This window comes from Podarcis melisellensis (assembly GCF_964234715.1).
Source record: "Podarcis melisellensis genome assembly, chromosome: 9".
NCBI classification, from domain to species: domain Eukaryota; kingdom Metazoa; phylum Chordata; class Lepidosauria; order Squamata; family Lacertidae; genus Podarcis; species Podarcis melisellensis.
In genome coordinates, this window is record NC_138541.1 from 24,092,603 (window position 1) to 24,113,084 (window position 20,482).

At 42.1% G+C, this 20,482-nt stretch overlaps 1 long non-coding RNA gene across 1 annotated transcript; it reads left to right on the forward strand.

The window, feature by feature from the left end:
- The first annotated feature begins 14,507 nt into the window (after positions 1-14,507).
- LOC309377838 lies at positions 14,508-18,902 on the forward strand. The gene is made up of 5 exons (XR_014171713.1): positions 14,508-14,643; positions 15,039-15,117; positions 16,326-16,451; positions 17,304-17,456; positions 18,788-18,902. It is a non-coding gene; the product is annotated as an uncharacterized lncRNA (long non-coding RNA).
- Positions 18,903-20,482: the final 1,580 nt, after the last annotated feature.

Consider the following 20,482-nt stretch of genomic DNA (forward strand, 5'->3'; position numbering starts at 1 on the left):
TAGGCTGATCTAGTCCAGCATCTTGTTCCTGCACCGACCAAATGGCTGCCCATGAGAACCATGCAAGCCAAACCTGGTTGCAACAGCACTATCCCAACCCACGATTCCCAGCAGCTAGTATTCAAAAGTATGCTGCCTGTGATCTTGGGAGGAAAGCATTGTGAAGGCTACTGAATATATTTTTTATTTAAGATGTGGATCCCAATCATTTTATGGAACACTAGTTGTAGAATTGTAGAAGTATTTTTATTGCTTTTAATTTACTGAGTTTGTAAACTTTTGTGCTTTATCTTATTGCACACTGCCTCAGTAGTTTTTCTCTGGGAAGTGGATTATGATTCTGCAAATGAATGAATGGATAAGAAGATTCATCTGTTAAATCCATTCTAAAAGAGAATTGGGAGCCACCGGTGAGTTAGATATGTTGACAATCTTTTGCACCTAATATTTTGCCATTTGTTTTAATATGAGTGTTGAACATTGCAGCTGGATAGATTTGCCTTATGGACTGTAGCTGTATACAGCTAGTCTATAGCATCTGAGAAGTCATCATCAGACACCATATTTGTTGTGGGAAGTCTAAAATGAAGTGGAGGGGGGGACCCTGACAGGTTAATGTAATATTAATAGGAAATGAGAGGATAAAATACCAGAAAAGCCAAGCTTTCTAACAGACTGTATTATTTATAGCATTTTAATGCTAATTTTCAACATCTAAAGCAAAAATAAAAATTAATTAGCATGCAAGAACAGTGAGGGAACAGTTTTGTAGACCGCAAACAGAATGAAACCGCACAGCTCTTAAACTGCACAGCCTGACTGGGATCCCATGTCTACTTTTGAAAAAGGGAACCATACTGGACAGGATTTGTGCATGCTCCACATGTCCTAGAATGAACCTGGCTTAGGTTCCCTAACAGCCTTACGAAGGAGTGAACAGTCATAGGCAGGTGCCTCTACCTGGAAGCAACTACATGCATGTATATTCATGGAGTTACATTATAGTATCATTTATAAATGTTACATTAGCATTTCATTGAACAAGTTGTGCTCACCAGGGCAGTATTTTAAAGACTAAATTGTGCCTCTTATCCATAGTCCCTAATCGCAGTTGCACATCCATAAAAACGTCCAAAAAGATGTGCCTGAGATACCAGAATAACTCATGATGATCAGGGTCTGTCCTAGCATTACGCAGAATGGGGAGGCAGCCTCGGGAGCAGATTTTGGATGTGATGAGATGGCAGCAAACTATTAGTTATTTAATCTGTTATTGATGTAGGTTTACTGCCAGGCACAAGTGGGATTTTATTTCCCAGGTGCCAAAGTAGCTTGACTGGCCTTGGGAATATTCACCATGACTTGGAGTGTGGGCATCAGCTGCTACGCCATCTCTGACAGCAAAACGTTTTGGACCAGCCCTAGCACAATATATTGTTCCTTTCCTAGGCAATGGAGAAAAGAACAGCAGACTTCTCTGCAAAACTTACAGGCTGAAGAGTGATATAGATGTGGTCTTTCAGGTGCTAGCTTTTGTGCACAATAACTGCATCGATTGACACATTTGTTTGCAGCAGATCTAGCCATCTCCTTTCTAAACGGACAGGAAAGCAGGATATTTTCTTTTTAAAATGATGAACAGCAATCCTGAATGGTGGCAGGGATTCTTTGGCAGAGTAACCACCACTTAGGTTTGGAAGCAGCTTGGGAACATGTCAGGGAAACAGGGAAGCTTAAGATCCTGCAGACCTGTGGCACCCCTTGACACACCCCTAGAATTCTCTGTTTTGGCCTCCAATAGTGGCAATGATTCTGCCCACAGAATGCTGGTGGTGGCAGAGCTTGCCACTGCCACACCAGGTCACCTCTGATGGACCACCTTTTCCACTTACATACCTCCCACTCTGTCCATGGAGAGGAAGACCTGCCATCACTGTTCCTCAGGTAGAAATCCTGCCACATTAGAGGCCAAAATGGAAAGTTCCAAGGGCATGTCTACAGATCTACATGATTTGTCTGCCTGTCAGGGGACCAAAGGTCTACAGATCTACATGGTCCTCTGACAGACAGACACACCCCAAACTGGCTGCAAACTACTGGAACTGGCATAGTTTGTTTTATTTCCATTGAGGTTAAAGGGCAAGGAATTATGAAAAACAACAATGAAGAAAATCCCAAAAAGGAGCAGCTGCTGCTTTCCCTTACATTCTCACCTGGGTGGCACAAGTTAACAGGAAGTGGCAGTTTCTCCATCACTGAATTTCCTCCTCCTCCTTACCAGGGTTGTTTTGCCTGTAATATTAATGGCAGAAACAACAGGGTCACATGAGTACAGAGTCATCTACCATTTCAATAGCGCCACAGCCTGCAAATTGCAGCTATTTCAGTTAACCTATTAGATTATCCATCTGGTTTTTAATATATTTTATAGAATTTCCTTTATCCCGCCTGATGAAATCACTTAGTAAAACCTTAAGTGCAGCTAGACTAAATGAAGATAAAAGTTTGCAATCAAAATAACATCTTTGTTCAAATTCAGTTGTTTTTGTTTTTCTTACCGAAAACCTCATCATCTTTTTGCATGGCATTCATTGTTCATATGCACATATAAAGGTATGAGGCATTTTAGCAGTTTAATATCTGTCATGCATTTGCTTGGAGACTCAAACATGAATTTGGACAGTCTGTCATTTGGAACAAAATTTAGAGTAATACAGGGTGATATCCAGAATGAGTCATACTCAGAGTAGACTTACCAGAATCAGTAGACTTAAATAACCCATCCATTAATTCCAGTGGGTCTACTCTGAGTGCAGCTTAGTCACCCATATAAAGTAAGAAAAATTTACTTTGGACTCTCATTGTTTAAATAGATATACTAAGCAGTAACACATGGCTCAGTTACTTATGCAGTGAAACATATGCACAGTAAATAATAGCAAAGAACAGGCACAAAATGTATTTAGTGTCAGCATTGTACAGTTCTTTAGAACAGGTGCTTGGTTGCTAGTTGCTGCCCTTGTGACTACCACCATAAGGTAAGAAAGAGGTTGTTTAAATTAAACATGCATTATTTGCCATTAATCTTCACTCTTGCAAATAGAGCAGTAAGGATAATAAAGTATCGTAAGTGTACAATTTGTAGAGTATAACCACATTCAGAATACTGGTCACATTTCTATGTTATTGAAATAAATGGACATAAGTGTTCTTAATTATCTGTTGGGGATTTGGTAATTATTGCAATTCTAAAATATACAATATAGCAAAAATAAACACATAAAAGAGCAACTAAAATGAACGGGAAGGGACACAACACAACATCTCTATGGAGGAAGCCTTAGGAGACGACTATAAAATAATAAATTGATGTTTGGTTCTTATCCAGCAAGACAATTCATATATATTGCTATGTTTTCCTACAGAGGTAGCCAAAACATGTTTTTGACAGGGTGACTTAGGTAATGGAAATGATTTCTATCTTCTTATGTTATATGTGAAAAACATCATTCATAGACCATTTTTGTCCCAATGGATTTAAATGTATGATACTCACTTTGTAAATATTTATGCACACACAACCCTCTTCCTTCATATCACCATTCCAATTAAAGCAATTGCTCATTGAAGTAAAAGTTCTAAATCCTAAACCTTCCCTGTCTTGAGGGAAATCTTCAGGAGAAGAAAAGGCTAAGGCGTAAATCCTACAGAAATCCAGAGTGGAGTCCCTAAGTTGCTTGGATGGCACCTTTTACGCCTTTTTCTGACAACTCCTGCAGCCAAGCTCATGCCAAATGTATTGCTCTGTGAGGCCAAGATGTCTTGTCGTCTGGGTAGCCCAGGACCTTCATACACACTGCCAGACTTGCATCCTAGAGAGGTCACTTCTGTGCTGCTAAGGCAGCGGTTTGACTTCACCCCTAGAGGCACACTCCATTGTCTCTCGAGACAGATGAATGTCAACAACAATAATAACAACAGTCTGTGTTGCGACAATTTTAATAGGTTGGGTTTTTGATACACAAGTTAGCATGCTGAACTCAAAAAGTGATGAAGACCTAAAACTGTTTCCCACTTTTTGCACCTGTTGCAGCGATGGCTTTCTTGCAGTGCTGTTACAGCTGCTTTGATGCCATTCTTTTTACTTTGAACATTTCTCCACTATGTAATCCAAGCCAATCGGCAATCACATAATAAATGCAATGATGTCCTGGCATCACATAGCCAATCAGATTCGGATCTGTATTCATGTCACTGAGGGAAAATTAAGTCCTTCATTGTACCAATTACAGCAATGCTCCCATGTTTCTCTGTACTGGCAGCTTCATTGCCTTACTAGCACCGCTCAACAAAATTTCATCCCAATCAAGCTCTAGTCACATGTAGTTATACTGACTAGTTGGAGCAAAAGGGGAAAGTGCATCCCACTAGATTTCAGTTATGTCCATTATATCAACTTTATCCTCTTAACACCAAGAACTCCAGTTTATCCATCTCAGCTTAGAGGCTTCCATCATTAGCATATAAACATTTACATACAGTGTCTTTGGCTCTTTATTTTTGGCCTGTAATAATTCAGCCTCTCTGAATTGCTATTCTATGTCTTTGCATTCTTATTGCCGAGTTCTATGCTCTTCCCATTTAAATTTTCATCATTTTTTAAAATCGTAATCCCAGGAACATTTGATTCAAACCAGACTCTCCTCAGGTCCTGTCAGTTCTCCTGCCTGCCCACCAAGTACTTTGGTGTGTCAGCTAACATTGAGCAACCTCATCCCCAATGCTAATTTAAAACTGGGCTCAACAAACCAAGTTATGGTTATTATTTTACATCTGAAAATTGCTTGGTTAATTCTAACCCCAATTCAGACCTGGTCATACTTGCAATTATATCCAGGGGCACAATGGTGTCTGATACAATTCCTCTAGCCTCCACCCACACACCACTGTAGCCTGCCTGCAATTTCTTCCCCACTTACTTCACCTAGTTTGATGAGATTAGTGGTGATGGGGGGGAGATATCACTGTAGGCTTCCCTGCCTGCCACTTGCTGGAATGTTACAGTCAATCTCAACATGTTGGAATTCTATATGAAAGACTGTAAGAAAACTACAGTTCAATCACAACCCAAGCCGTAGAATAATTCCATAATGCTACCCTCATGCTAAAAAGGAGCCTTATCTTGTTCTGCTGACATAAACACACACAAACATACACAAAATGCATAACACAATACCAAAAAAGATGATAGACCCGCATTAAATTTATTGATATTATATTGAAAATGTAGTTTCAAACCAGGGAAAACCACCCAGATGGGAGGCGTATGAATAATATAATTGTTGTTGTTGTCGTTGTTAATATTTTCTATTATTATATTATATTTCTGTTGCTTTGTACTGTAAGCTGCTTTGTGTGTTATTTCAATAGAAAAGCAGGGGATAAATATGACATCTAAGATAATAATCCGGTCGCATTTATGCGCCTGCTTGGAACAGCTCTAGCAGTTATGTTTATTTTTTAGGGAATGTTTTCAAGCGTAAACTAGATTTGGTCCTGATTGCAGAGAGCAAGTATGTTTACCTGGCCTAGTCCCTCCCTCTAAAATTCTTATTCATTTTCTGTTGCTTCCTCCCTACTTTAATGTGGCCAGGGTGGTTCGTATTTGTTGGGATGGAGGTTCTTTGTACAGAGTTACCAGACTCTTGGCACTGTGTCTCAGCAATATGATCTTACATTTTCTGTTCTTTGATACAAGAACTTAGCTTTTACTGAAATTGCTTCTAGGTTCTGGTTTGTGGAAACAGGAAGGCGAAGATAAAGAGTTATCTGTAGCCTGCTTTTGTTTGTGAGAGGGTGTAGACTGCAATACATTGTATCTTTCATAGACAAAGGCCTTCACTTGTATTTTGCAGGCTAAGACCTTCACTTGACTCACCTTATGAAAGAGGACATTTGCAACACAGAACAGAAATGGTCAGATGCGGAGAAGGAATACCTGTGATGTCACAGGTCTCCAAGGCATTCCTTGGTGCTAATGATCCCACAATTGAGCTGATCTTTCTGGTCTCCAGCCTTCTAAAATAATGCTGGAACACATGAACATGAGCTTTGAAAGCTGTCTCCATTGCCTCACGAGACCAAGATTATGTGTGGGCATTTGGGACATGTGAATGCCCCCATGTGCATCTGATCAAACACTTCATATTAGGCTCCCTGTATGATGAGCTTGGGGAATTACAAGGTTTTGCACTCAGATTTATATAATGTTACAGCAGGAGAATGGGTGATAATATTGCACTGGAACAGATTATCCGGCCATGACTTCCACGTGAAGGGCATATAGAATTGTACAACATCATTTAGTAGCTTCCAGAAAAAGAAAAGAAAAGAAAGAAAATGCCACTGAATGCTGTTTGAGAGCTAGGAATCATTGGCAAGTACAGTGATCAGATGAATAAAACATGAACGACTCAAACAAAATGATATAATATAAATCATATTTTATATTACAGGTCTCTCATGGTTGGGACCTATCCTCTTCTGATGGATGAGAGAAGGGAGGGAGGGAGAGGGAGGGAGAAAATGAATGACGTGGGATGAGGTATAAGAGGTTTCTTTTTAGCTTTGTCCGCATCTTTTGGCTTTGCTCCTAATCACCGCCAGTGCTGGCCCTACCCATCACTGGTAGGTGAATCCCAAACATTTCCCCTGAAGGAATGCAGCCTTCAATTTGCCCACCAGCATTGTAAAGCGCCGTGCACATTGATGGTACTGTACAAAGGACAACACTGCACAGTTCCCTCACATCTGCAGAGCACATCTAATTGTTACCAGTCATATCTGATTAAAACCTTGGGTCTTCTCACATGTCCACTAGGTACGTGGTGACGCTTTGAAATTGCTCTGCAGGTTGACTCCCTGCCCATTGCTATCCAGTCATGTGTGACTGCTGCCCCGTGCAGAATCAAGGTTTTGCCTGCATCTGCAAATAATCAGAGAAATGACAGTAGCGGTTATGTGCAAAAAGCTCAGTTCTGCGTGTGGCAGTGGCTGCACATGACAGGCGGGGGAGCTGGCATGCTCAAAAATCTCAAGCAGCTGCCCGACTGGCCCAGACATTAGCCTAAGAAAGCAGAAGGCACAGCCATTGTAAACAATCTATTGACTGGTTTAAACGAAAGCATCTTCACTCTGCTCTTTAGCTAAAAAGATAAGCAGTGAGAATGGTTAGGCTGATGGAACATAACAGATACTGAAAAGTTACCAAGAAGAAGGCATAATGGTAGTATCAATCATCACTGGGGAAGTGAATTTGCCTACATGGTTGGAAACTCCTCTCTCTGGCAGCAGTGCTGAAATGTCTTTCTGCCAAGGTTTCATCATCTGTACGATGTGATTTTGTTATGTGAGTGTCTCTTCTGGAAGTAATTTTTAGGAAGTTTACCCCCTGGAATAGCCAACCATATGCTTAGAATGAAATTAGACGACTTCTTTTTTTTAGTAGATGCTAGAAACAGCTTTTATACAATAAGAAACTTTGTATTTCTTTGTGGTTTTTGCACAGCTCGTTGGGGAGAAAAAGGAAATCAAGTAGTAGGGGATTTTGCCTTCTTGTTCACTTGCTTTCTGTTCAGGCAGATTTGGTGGATGCTCTTGCTTATTCATTTGCAGAGCTTCGGGTGAACGTGCCCTGTGTATTTTTCAGTACACATTAAATGCACCTGAGATAAACAAGGCATGTATTTTCCCCATGCCCTGTTATATCTAAGCCTATTCACCCCTTCCTTCATTTACCTCCCCTCCTGCCCATCCCCACTTTCCTCTCTGTTTCCCCATGTTGAATTTTAGCTCATGTAAAGCGACAGGTACACTTATGGTGTTCTGTTATGTAGAGCCAGAGTGATGTAGTGACTAGAGCGTTGGACTAAGACCCGAGAGGCAATGGTTCAAATGCCTGCTCAGCCATGAAGCTCACTGGAAGACCTTTGGCCAATCACTGTATCTCAGCCTAACCTCCCTCACAGGGTTGTTGTGAAGATAAAATGGGAAGAGGAAGAACAAAGTACACCACACTGAGCTCCACGGAGGAAAGGCAGGAGACAATTGCAATAAATAAACAAATAATACAATAACATCATCAATCATTTTGGTTCTATTGTTCTTAATAGACTTTCATATAAGTTGCTGGTACTCCAAATAATACAAGAAGAGTCCGCTGGACCAAGCCAATGGCCCATCAAGTCCAGCATCCTGTTCTCACAGTGGCTGAACTGTGGAAAACCAGCAAGCAGGATTCAAGCAGAAGAGGTCTCTTCCCTCCTGTGGTTTCCAGCAACTGATATTCAGAAGAACTTTCATAGTGGCCGTGGAAAAAAATATAGGCTGCGTTGCCCAGATACATAATACTACACTTCTAATATTAAGCATTCTTATATTCGTTTCAAAATTTGCTTCCCCGATGATGTGTTATTGGAAATGGATTCAGTGGCAGCGGGGAGGAGGGGATGTTCCTTGCATGTTTGTTATAAGTAGTGACCTATGAAAGATCAACTGTTTCAATACAGTGCTGTTTACTGTTGCAATAATATACAAAAGTTGGCAAGAATATTTGAAATAATAATGTATTGCTTTTGCTCTCTAAGCTAATGAGCACCTTGGTGGAAGGTTACGGGGAAAGGGAGAGGAATGCTGAAATAATACAATACACTAAATGGCCATGTCAGGTATAGCAATGTGCCATGAATGCAGGTGAATTTATTGGTGTTAACTTCTTTCATCCCATCCCTATAGATTAAGCACCTATGATTGTCACAACTGCTAGGTTTGAAGGCACCCAAATGAATTGGCTTCCAGCTACAAACTACGAACATGATCTCTGCATTGCCTAGTGGAAATCTGAATTTCCAAACTTCTTATTTACACTTGTGGATTATACCTCCAAGCACTTAACTGTAAGGCAAATCCAGCTGTTGGGGTTAATTGCATCTTAATCCATAAAACTCCACATCATCTGTGAATTAGCAACCTACCACATAGAAATTCTCTGTAGACCTGGTCCTTTTATGTTTCCTTTCTAACCGTGCTGAACCACAGAAGGGGGAATGGGGGTGGAAGAGTTTTTGCAATTGACTACATGCTCTGATTTCTATGAATAAACCCTTTGCTTATTGATGCAATTCTTTCAGGGAACTGAGAAATTGTAAAGAATGCCTTTTACCACACACAGTCACACCATCTTAAAAAAACACACCCCACACACCTTCTTTTAGGCAAAACCTCACCACTTCCGCAAATGAACAAAACAGGGGCTTTAATGGGGGCCTCTGTCCAGGTGCAGACAGTAGTTCACAGCAGAATGTGTGAATGGATCCTGATTTATATTAACTGAGAAAGATATCAGCTTCCCCTAATGTATGTGCCAGGGGTGAATGCAACGTGTGTATGGTCACTCCCTTATTTCTGAAAAAGGTATTAAAAATCCATATTGGAAGAAAGTCACAGCTGAAGTATAAAGGTAAAGGGACCCTGACCACTAGGTCTAGTCACGGACGACTCTGGGGTTGCAGTGCTCATCTCGCTTTATTGGCCGAGGAAGCTGGCGTACAGCTTCTGGGTCATGTGGCCAGCATGACTAAGCTGCTTCTGGTGAACCAGAGCAGCGCACGGAAATGCCGTTTACCTTCTCTATTTATCTACTTGCGCTCTGACATGCTTTCAAACTGCTAGGTTGGCAGGAGCAGGGACTGAGCAATGGGAGCTCACCCCGTCGCAGGGATTCAAACCGCTGACCTTCCAATCGGCAAGCCCACCACCCGGGTCCCACAGCTGAAGTAGCCCTCTGCTAATTCTGAGTGGCAAGTGAATGCTCCATATCCAAAGTAGTAAGATGTAGTAAGTAGTAAGATGATGAGGAAGGCTTGCTCCAGATATTTACATTACTAAAATTCTATGGATCAACACCATACCACAGCTATCTATGCTTTTGCTGTCTTATTACTAGGGCACTTATAAAATAATAATTCTAAAGGGTATCCATCTTTTCACCCTCCTATATAGCAGTGTAGCACTGCTCCAAATTTTATCATTCTTGGTGGAATCCGTGGAAGATGGATCTCTACTTAAGAAAAACAAAATGCCCCAAAGAGTGTTTCCCTCCTTCCAGATACCGTTGCCCATTTGAATGATAGACCAAGAAAACAGGCCAATTCATAGTGAGGAAGGTCCTCAGACTTCATAAACTGACAGAACTCATTAACTCTAAAGCACGCTTTTCTTGCAATATAGCCTCTTTATTTGATTCTAAACTCAATAAAGCATGTTAAATGGGGAAATAAATGACTATCCCCTGTCTGCAAAAGTGCATGCAACCTTCCTGTGTCAGATTTACAGCATACTGAGGTAGAAAACATTTTTGGCAGCACATGACAATTTTCTGGCGTCTTTGCAGATAGCTGTGGTAGCTGACCTTGCAATTCCTGCCCCAGCATAATTCTTTCCTTAACACAAGAGAGAGAGAGAGAGAGAGAGAGAGAGAGAGAGAGAGAGAGAGAGAGAGAGAGAGATCTGATGCACAGCTGATGTGAATTAGCAGAGATCAGTTGAAGATCCTTCCTTTATGGAGGTTTTTATCAACCATTCTCCACACTGTGGGGAGGGGACATTTGCATGTAGCTCCAGCCTAATGCTAGGGAGAAGACAATTAGACACCAATTGGGAGTGAAGGTCAAGACCTAGAGGCCAAGAGCAGCAAAAAATTCCACATTTAGGAATAATTTTCGCAACAGTGTCAATGCATCCATTTTGTGAAGGTTGACTTCAATAAACACATAGGAAGGGGAAACTGGAGGAGGGCAAATGGCTGCTCCTAATGTGTGAAATCAAGGCCTAGAGAAGGTAACCTGATGGCCAGAAATCCTATAACTTGCAAAAGCACTACAATTGCTGAGGAAAGCAGCCCAGACATGGGTCCCAATAGTGGGTCCCAGGTCCTGACATTGACAATACATGCAAGGCTGTGCTTATCTTGCTAGCTCAGTGGCCGGTTCAGCTATTTAAAAAGTGACTATAGTTGTGAGTTGGGGGGGGGGCAGGGGCGTAGGAGGCAGGGGCAGGGGGCGGTCTGCCCCTGGTGCCATCACAGAGGGGGTGACAAATTATCAAGGAACAATTACTGCCCTACTAGGGTGGTTCATTAAAAAAAACTTTTTTTTTTAATGCCTGCTCCAAAGGTCTTATCTTACTACACTAGGGATTATATAGCTATATATGAAATTTCATGCATATCAGTTAATATCTTGACCCTCCTCCACAAAAATGGCTGTTTACTTGGCCGGTTTCCTATGTCGTGAAGGCTGAAATTTCAGTTCAGTGGAGCAGGGTCTTTGTGAGATAGTGTCAAGCTCCTTCAGTCTCCCAAGGAAAATTTGGGGAAATAGGCAGGAAGGGGGAAGCTGTTTCAATGTCTGATCCTTTTGGTGGATGGACACTATTTGATATAAGCCTAAGACTATGTCAACAATTGACCTGTAAAAGCAAAATGAAAGACAAATTGAAAATAACATAAGAAAAAGGGAAAGACTGAGAGAAAATTAATCATTGCTACGTATCAAATCAAACTATTGCTCTTGAGGCTCTTCAGTTATATTGCTGGAATCCACCTAAAACCAAATGCAATACATCTCAGCGCTTGACTTGAGTACAGTATTTCTCAGCTTTTATAATATTCACATTTTCACTTCATGATTACTGCAAGATATAATCATAATTCATGTTTCTTACATAACATGCCTGGTTAGCCCTGAATTGTGTAAACAATACGTTTTTAATTCCCACAATTATTTTCCATTGTCTGCTCCACGAGTTGTTGGCCAAAATTATTTGTTCTTCAACTGAACGTTACAGATAAGAAAGTGGTCACTTGCTCCCCTCTTCTTGCAGCCTACTAACTGTTGGCAATAAAAGGAAGAAGCAATAAAAAGAGAATACATTATCCCTTCTGAAAAATATAGAGTGGGTCATGACAAAATAAGATCGTTAGTTATTTTGTGTAGTTTGGAAATATATCTATTCCCAGGAAAGGGAGATACATTCAGTTTGTGGAGCTTGAGAAATGTACCCCACAGTATGACCAATGAAAGGTGAACTAACAAGCAAAGAGGCAGCATTGACATCAGTGACCCACACACAGAAATGGCAGTGTTGACGCTGCAGTGAAGTCAACATGTCCATATCATATAGCCCAGGTTTTCAATATCCCTTTTATTGTCAGCGTAAGGAAAAAGACAGGACATAGATGAAATTAATATCTCTTTTCAGAGATTAAGGGCAGTATGATCTTGGTTATAAAGGTCACGATTACCCTATGACAGAAGAAGACATCAAAGTGGAGGCTACGATGGGTCAAAACTGAACCACCACATTTTCCCAAGGCACCTGAATCACTGCATGTCTACTGATACAAATCATGCACCACCATCATCTTTATGTTGCCCACAGAAGGGAAACATGAAAATATCATCGGTGACAAGCGGTAGCTTCAGGACTGAAATCCAAATCATAATCTGTGTAGAAGGTGGGCTGTTATCCTCCTGAAAACAAATAATCTCCCCTGCTTTGCCATTCCCATGCAGCTGAATTCTAAACTGGAAAGTGCACAGCTAAAATGTGTTAAAGGAGAGGAGACGCACAGTGCTCCGTGCGAGGAAAGGTTTAGCATGGGCTAATTCTTTAAGGGCTTCCTGCTCTCTCCAGTCCTCTCCTTTAAATCCCCTCCTCCTCAAAACGTGACAGCTCACTCATCACATCCTCAGCTGCAGGAATAGTCAAAATACCAGTAGCCTGCCTATCCTAGCACGAACAGCAGAACAGCTACACTTTTTGCATCCGGAAAGGTGATCCGGGGAGAAGAAGACACGTCAATGCTGTAGAGCAACCATATACTCTCACGGAGCACATTCCACCAGCATATATTTTGTACAGGCATCATCAAAGGACCCACAAAAGAACATGATGCTTGTGCCATTATTTCAGAGACACCACTCTGACAATTGTAGCTGACATTCTGATCCGTTGCTAACATGGGTCAATGCACATGACACTTCCAAGCTGTGGCATGCGTGATTTTTACTGGCCAGCCTAGGCTGATTTTTAGCTTTTAGTTCCAAGGGCTGAGCTGGTTATGTGTGTGCAGATACAACTCATGGAGGCAGATCAGGTTTCCACACTTGTTTGGAAGTACAGATTTTCAAAGTACAGATTTTTCAAAGTCCACCCATTCTTCCCTCAGCATAGCATGCATGCAAACCAATTCAATCCACAGTCGTATAGCTAGATGTCCTAAGGTTTACTTTCAAAATGGACTTGGACTGGGCAGTCTGTCATATACAGTGGTACCTCGGATTAAGAACTTAATTTGTTCTGGAGGTCCGTTCTTAACCTGAAACTGTTCTTAACCTGAGGTACCACTTTAGCTAATGGGGCCTCCCGCTGCCGCTGCGTCGCCACCGTGCGATTTCTGTTCTCATCCTGAAGCAAAGTTCTTAACCTGAGGTACTATTTCTGGGTTAGCGAAATCTGTAACCTGAAGAGTCTGTAACCTGAAGCATCTGTAACCCGAGGTACCACTGTAAAGGACTCCTTCAAACAGCCATTCAGGTAGAGGACAGTCTTCTGTAAATGCATGACACTCTAATTTCAACATGTAGTAATGGGACCATAAATACATATCAGTTCCACACAGGCTATTAAACATGCAAATGCTTTCCATTGGGTATCTGTGTAAAAGAAAATTATATCAGAGATCAGTCTTTCAGTCCTGTCCTGATTCCAGGTTTGCTCCAAAGTTGGGAGAGGCCGACAAAATCCAGATGAAAGTGATCTCTTTTAAAGTCACAGGCCAACGCGGACATAATCTCATGGGGAAAGCCTTAAGTTACACAAGATCATCTACTTCAAGATGGCTGGCATTTGTGACTCAACATCTGGGAAAGCAGCTCCCAAAATTGCAGCTCTGCTTACTTCAAATGCAGCCATGCCTGCTATTTTGTTTTTACTCTGAGCACAAACCGTGGCTAACCTAATCTGGGATTCTGATGCGCGTCCAAAGCCCATAGCCTTGACCCACAGCAAAGAATGCAAATGTCTCGAAATTTAAACAAGATTAACTATTTTAATTGTATTTAAATAGAAATGCTTGGCTAAATTACATGTGCTTTTCCATTCTGTCATCTCTTTTCCAATCCTAGATATTTTTCTGTGCACTTATATGGTAAAGTTGTCCAAGACTGTTGTCATAGTTAAGAAATAATCCTTGCTGTGGCTATAATATGATGCAGTTGAGGTGCTGCTATGTTCAGTGCATATAGCGTGAGACTGCCTTGTAGGATATATTCATGCTCAACACTCCTGATCCTCAGGCCAACTGCATGGCACCCATTTGTCTACGTGATGCCCTCAGTCTCCAGGGCACTGTATATGTTCCATTCTTGTGCTTCCTGGCAGGTGGTTACCAAGCAACTATGTCGCTTCAGAGTTTTATTGTCCTTTCATCCACTGGGCGACTGCATGGGTCACAGCTGCTGCTCTTAGGAAGGGAGGAAAAGGGGAGCTTTAGGGAAGACAGCCACACATATGAACAGCTCCGTAAGAACCAGAATATTTCATCTCACGTGGCCAAAATATACTGTTAGTGTTTGGAAGTGGGAAAGGCATCCACTGCTAATAAAACAAGAAGAAAAGGCTCCAGTTCCAAACCTTTACAAACAACTAAAATAAGAAGGAAGGATAAGGTTGTATTATGGCACATAGATTTCTTTGGAGAAAACCCTATCTTCCACAGAGAGGGATAAATAAAGAAACAATGGCTTTTTAATATGCAGAAAGGGAAACACTCATAAAACAGGGGGGGGGAACCTGTCCCTAATTTTGTATTATTATGTTATTGTAAGAATTTCAGTGTGCATCAGCTGACAAGGAAAATTATGTAGTTATGGTTTACATTCCAAGTGTCTCTTTCAGTCTCCTTATTTGTCTTGCAGAGAAGGACGGCAACGTGATTGTAAAATGTGTTAATTCAATGCAGGAATTTTTCCTCTTGGACCCTGTCCTTTCTCTTGGGTTTGTAACCAAAACCTTATTCATCCTACTCTCTGTTTCATTTCCATGTTTTTTAAAAAGACCCCATCTTGTGCATGCAATTGTTCGTTTCTTAATGCTAAAAATATCACATTAAATAAAGTAGGTTTTCAGAAAAACCCACCATCCTGAACTATTATAGGAGTTGCTTAGGGTTGATTCTGAGATGATCGTTTTCATATAATAAGATGCTCTTATTTATTTATTTAGTCAAGCACAAGGCACCATTATTCACTCAAGTAGACTCCCATAGCAGCATATACGCAGTAAAAAAAAAAAGACAATCCCACAAATTTACAGTCTAAAGGATATGACACAAAAGGGAAAGGGGAAAGAGAAGGGAGATGAGGTGAGGGGAAAGCAAACTCAAGCACTAGTTCTTAAAGTTAGAAAGTTTTTTAATAAAAGTCAAACTTGGCCCTCCAGATGTTTTGGGACTACAACTTCCATCATCCCTAGCTAACAGGACCAGTGGTCAGGGATGATGGGAACTGTAGTCCCAAAGCAGGTGAAGGGCCGAGTTTGGCCATCACTGATGTAAGCAGTTCAGGTAGCCTGGTGGAATGGCAGCTGAGGGAGGACCAAAGGCAGAGCCAATGGAATTGTCCTACTTCCTTTCTCTTCCTTCATCTTGAAACTGATGTGGTACAGCCCATTCTGGCACTGTGATAAACTGGCAGGACAACAGGGAAGAGGAGGAAGAGGATCCCAGCAAGTGGTGTAGCCAGGACTGGGACACACTGAGGCAAGCAGGGGATGGGGGAGGAAGTACTCGCAGGGTGATGGAGGACGGCGAGGGGATGGAGGTCAGTGCACAGGAACCAGAGCAGCAGGACACACCACCAGAGCCAGAGGGGCCCCTGTCTCCATGAACATGGCAGGCTCTGAGGTGTAGGGAGCTTCAGGAGGCTGAGACAGGCAAGGACCCACAGCCCAGCTCCCAAGCTGGCCAGGTGGGGCTTGCTAGCTCTGGGAGGAGGGGTGTGATTCCTCAGATGGATTAGGCTCAGGACAGGTGAGGGTCAAGTGTCTCCTCAAGCCCAGATGCTGCAATCAGCATGTAAAGTACAAAAGGGAAGCAGAGCTGAGGTGCGCTGTCTGCTCAACTGCCCATGTTGATGGATCTTGTCATGGATGCTCCTGTACCTCTATGGGACTGTGTTTTGGGTTTGACTGTATCCTGACTGCAGGACTTCAGACTTGGCTACTTGGATAGACCCTGAGCTGTGTTTCCTGACCTTTGGACTTTGGATTTGAACTTTGCTTGTGTGGCTTAACCCCTGGACTTTGAGCATGACATACTGACTTGATGCCAGGTAGGCCAGGGGTTCAGGACGGTATGTGTAGCTCACGCCTGGATTCAGTAGGGTTCACTCCCAAGTGTGTATAGGATTGCAGACAGAGTGTGAACTTTACTCATCTGTTTCACTTTACAAGAGAGATCATTGGAGGCCAGGTCCAAGAGACAGTAGGACAAAACTCAAACATCTGGAGTTGCAACAAATGAGGCAGCCTAAGGTAGAGATGGGGAACTTGTGGCCATCCAGATGTTCTTAGATGCCAGTTCCAGCCAGCATGGCCAAAGGTCAAGGATGATGGTAGCTGAAGTCTAACAAACATCTGAAGGGCCACATAGTCCCTATCCCTGGCCCAGTGAGTGAGGAATAAATTGTCAAGGGAATTCCTTACATGCCCTTCTCAGAGAGGTGTACATACACCCTGAATGTCATTTTCTGTTTAAAAAAATGTTTTGAGCCAGTCTTAATTTCCTGGCACGAATGAATGATGAATGAATTTCTGACTTCTTCCAAGCAAAACAACAAACAGATCAGTGTGTTTTTTTCTTCACCACTGGATAGAATTTATGCTCTGAAAGACATCATTTTCAGCTCAAACATGTGAATAATCAGTGCTTCTGTGATGCTTCCCCAATATTACCTCATAATTACAAATTATATAATTCGAGGCACCTTGACTACATGAACATCATTTGATGTTTATAATGTTCGGGTGGCAGGGATACCCAGATCTCTTATTTCCCCATGCAAAGAGACCATGATTTAAAATGTTGCCCCTGTTGTATAGATCTTTGCTTGCCATATTGAATTGCAATGCACATTCCTCAAACCTATGTTCAATTTTACTTTATGACCATTTAACATCTCCAGGAAATTTCACATGGAACCTCTTGGCCTACCTCTGAAAATATCTTAGGATAATTACTCAAGGGGCCTTTGAAAAGTTGTAGTGCTACATGTGTTTACATGGGAACTCGACATCAGAAAGCTTGGCAAAGCAAAGCAGAAGAGGAATATGATGAAGTAATCTGGTTGATCATACACAAAATGTTTGCATTTTCCTATTTTGCTCTTGTGCTACTTACTGAAATAGCTGAGCACTGATAAAGCTATATTCTCAAAGCATCTTATTAGATTTAAATAAACATGACCAGAACTGCTTGGAAAACTATGTTTTCTTTTGATCAGATGAACACACATGGACCCCTCCAGATTTTATTGTGTGTTCATGCTGGTATTGGGTGATTATACATTATTCTACTTTCAACAGTGTTAGGGGAAGGGTAGTACTTCCTCTGGTGGGGGTACATCATGCTCTTTCTGAGAGAGACCAGGATGTGTGGATCAGGACAGTTTGCATTGATATCTGGAAAAAAACAGAGTGTTATTCAGTGCTAGTCCTATTACCCATTGATGGTAATGGACATGGCTAATTTAGATCCATTAATTTCAGTGGGTCTACTCTGAGTAGGACTTTGTTGAATACAACCTCAGTTCCTCCACCATTATTACTTCTGGTCATTTGCATCCTTGTCTCTGTGTTCCAGAACCCAACTACTGATCTGCCTTTAACAGCACAATTTGGCTTTTTTACGCTTTTCTGCCTTTGCCTCAGCTGCATCCCAACTCTGGACCGACAGTATTCCTTCTAGAAGGAAAGCAATGGTGTTAAAATGACTGTCATAAATGATCTTGTATATGTAATCGCAGGACCCATACAGTCTTCTCTTCCTTCGTGTCACGTTTTGATAAATAATGAGGCCTGTATATTCAGACACACTCAGCACTTTCAGACAGTTTTGATCTTAATAGGAGCTGAGAATATTCAAACCCCAACACAAGACACTGTTTAGAGCTGAACAGATAATGGCCAGACCACTAGTGAAGGCTAAAGTCCACCTGACAAGATCAAACACAAATCGTATCTCCACAGAAATGTGCCTGGTGTTGCTCTCAGGCAGTACAAAACAACTCATTCTTTCTGCCACAAAAATTCCAGCAGAATCAGATAGGCCCTTGAGCCACCAGCTGCTCCTTTACTTTGTGGCTCAAAGAATGCGTCTGAATTTGAAAACTTGTCACCAAGCTGAATCTGTGACACACCTGTCTCTCTTGTCTGTCTCGTTCAGAAAAGCCTTACAGGGTAAGGCCGTAAAATTGAGATTTAACAAGACATCGCAGAATGCTAAACGTAACATCCAGAACATGCTCCATATGCCCCACAATGGGAACGTCCTCATGTGTTACAATTTGTAAACAGGGACAACAGCTGTGGAATGCCATTGGCGGCCCCCCATTAATTCTGAGAGGACTGTCAGACAAAACATTAGATGAACTTCTCTCTTTTTTTAAAGGAACCGGAGATTAACCAACCATTTGTGTTATTTGGCATCAAAGAGAAGACACCACCAAGCATGAGCACCGCAAATCATCAAACAGAAGAAAGAAACATCAGTACGTGCAAGTGAATTTTGTGTGCTTGTGACACTTATTTCAATGCGGTGGGCAAGACTGAAATGGTAACTTGAGAGAGGCTTCAGGGAGGGTCTCAGGCTGCTGATAGCCAGAGGGAACTTCAAGATAAATGGCCTCACCACCAAGGACATCCCTTGTTCATTATTTTGTTTATTTAAGAGCACTAACATTCTGATTAACGTTAGAAAAGAAAGAAAAGTCTAAGCAGTGATACAATATTAAAAACAAACAATATTATTTAAGCAAAAAATACAGCCTAGAACAGTAGTCTAAAAGCACACCAAAGCATGTGAAAACAAATAAAACAATAAGTTCGAGAGAGTCAAGCACATCAAAGAAGGTCCAGTCTTACGAATGAGGAAAAGCCTGGGCAAAAGGAGAAAGTTTTACATGATATCTGAAGCCAGTGGCGTAGCGTGGGGGGTGCAGGGGGGCCCGGCCGCACCAGGTGCAACATCTGGGGGTTAGGATTAGGGGGCGCAAATCCACGGGTTAGGGGGTGCAAATTACTTGCCTTGCCCCGGGTGCTGACAACCCACGCTACGCCACTGTCTGAAGCAACTGGTGGCTGCCACAGAGAGAAGAGCATTTCATCACATAGGGGCAACCACAGCTATAGGCCAGTGTGAATCAGGTCCTGACCTATAGATTCATAGAGTTGGGACCACAAGGCTTATCTAGTCCATCCCCTGCAATGTAGGAATCTTTTGCCCAATGTAGGGCTTGAACCCATGACTCTGAAATTAAGAGTCTCATGCTCTACCAACCAAGCTATCCCTGGTATACAAAAGTTTATTAAGTCATATTTCCTTGCTGATATGAACACCTAGAAGATTCTTGTCCTCGTTGCTTCTTACAAGGTTGCCATATACCCGGAATTTCCCGGACATATCTGGAACACTGCCGTCTCTAGCAGGTTCCAGGCAGAAATCAGTAAAAATGTCCAGGAAAATCCAGACGAACGGCACCCCATGTCAGCAGTGCCAATTTTCCATAAAAATAGCTAAAAAACAGCAAAAATGTTTTATTTATTTTTTTGCTATTTTGCAAATCAACAACTTTTCTGTCCAGATTTTCACTGTTTGAAATATGGCGACCCTAGTTTGCAATGTCTGACGGCAACATTTTGTAAGGACTCTTCCCCTCCTCATGCAACTTATTCTGAAGCAGGATGGGGCACACCAGTTATGGCTAGTCAGAGATTTCTGGATCCTCAGCAACTTTCCTTCATTGCTGTCAGGGTACTGCCATCAGAACAGGGTAGGGAATCAGAGGGGCAGTTGGGTTACAGGGAACCTCTGAAACTCTTGCGAAGCAGTTCCTCTTCCTATGGTGAGGAAAGCCACACCTCCAGTGGGGAAGAAGGGAAAGGACCAGAGGAGGATGCTGGGAGCCTCAGCACCGCTCCTGGCCAAGCCAGCCAGGAGGGAAGCACACCCCTTCCGTCGCCCACCCTGCGCAGAGGTGTAAAACGCAAAGAAAGAAGGAAAAGGCTGGGGGTGATGAAGCTCTTATGTTGAGGGAGGTCCCGGAAACAACTACTCCTGGATTCTGCTAGCGATTGAGGCAGACAT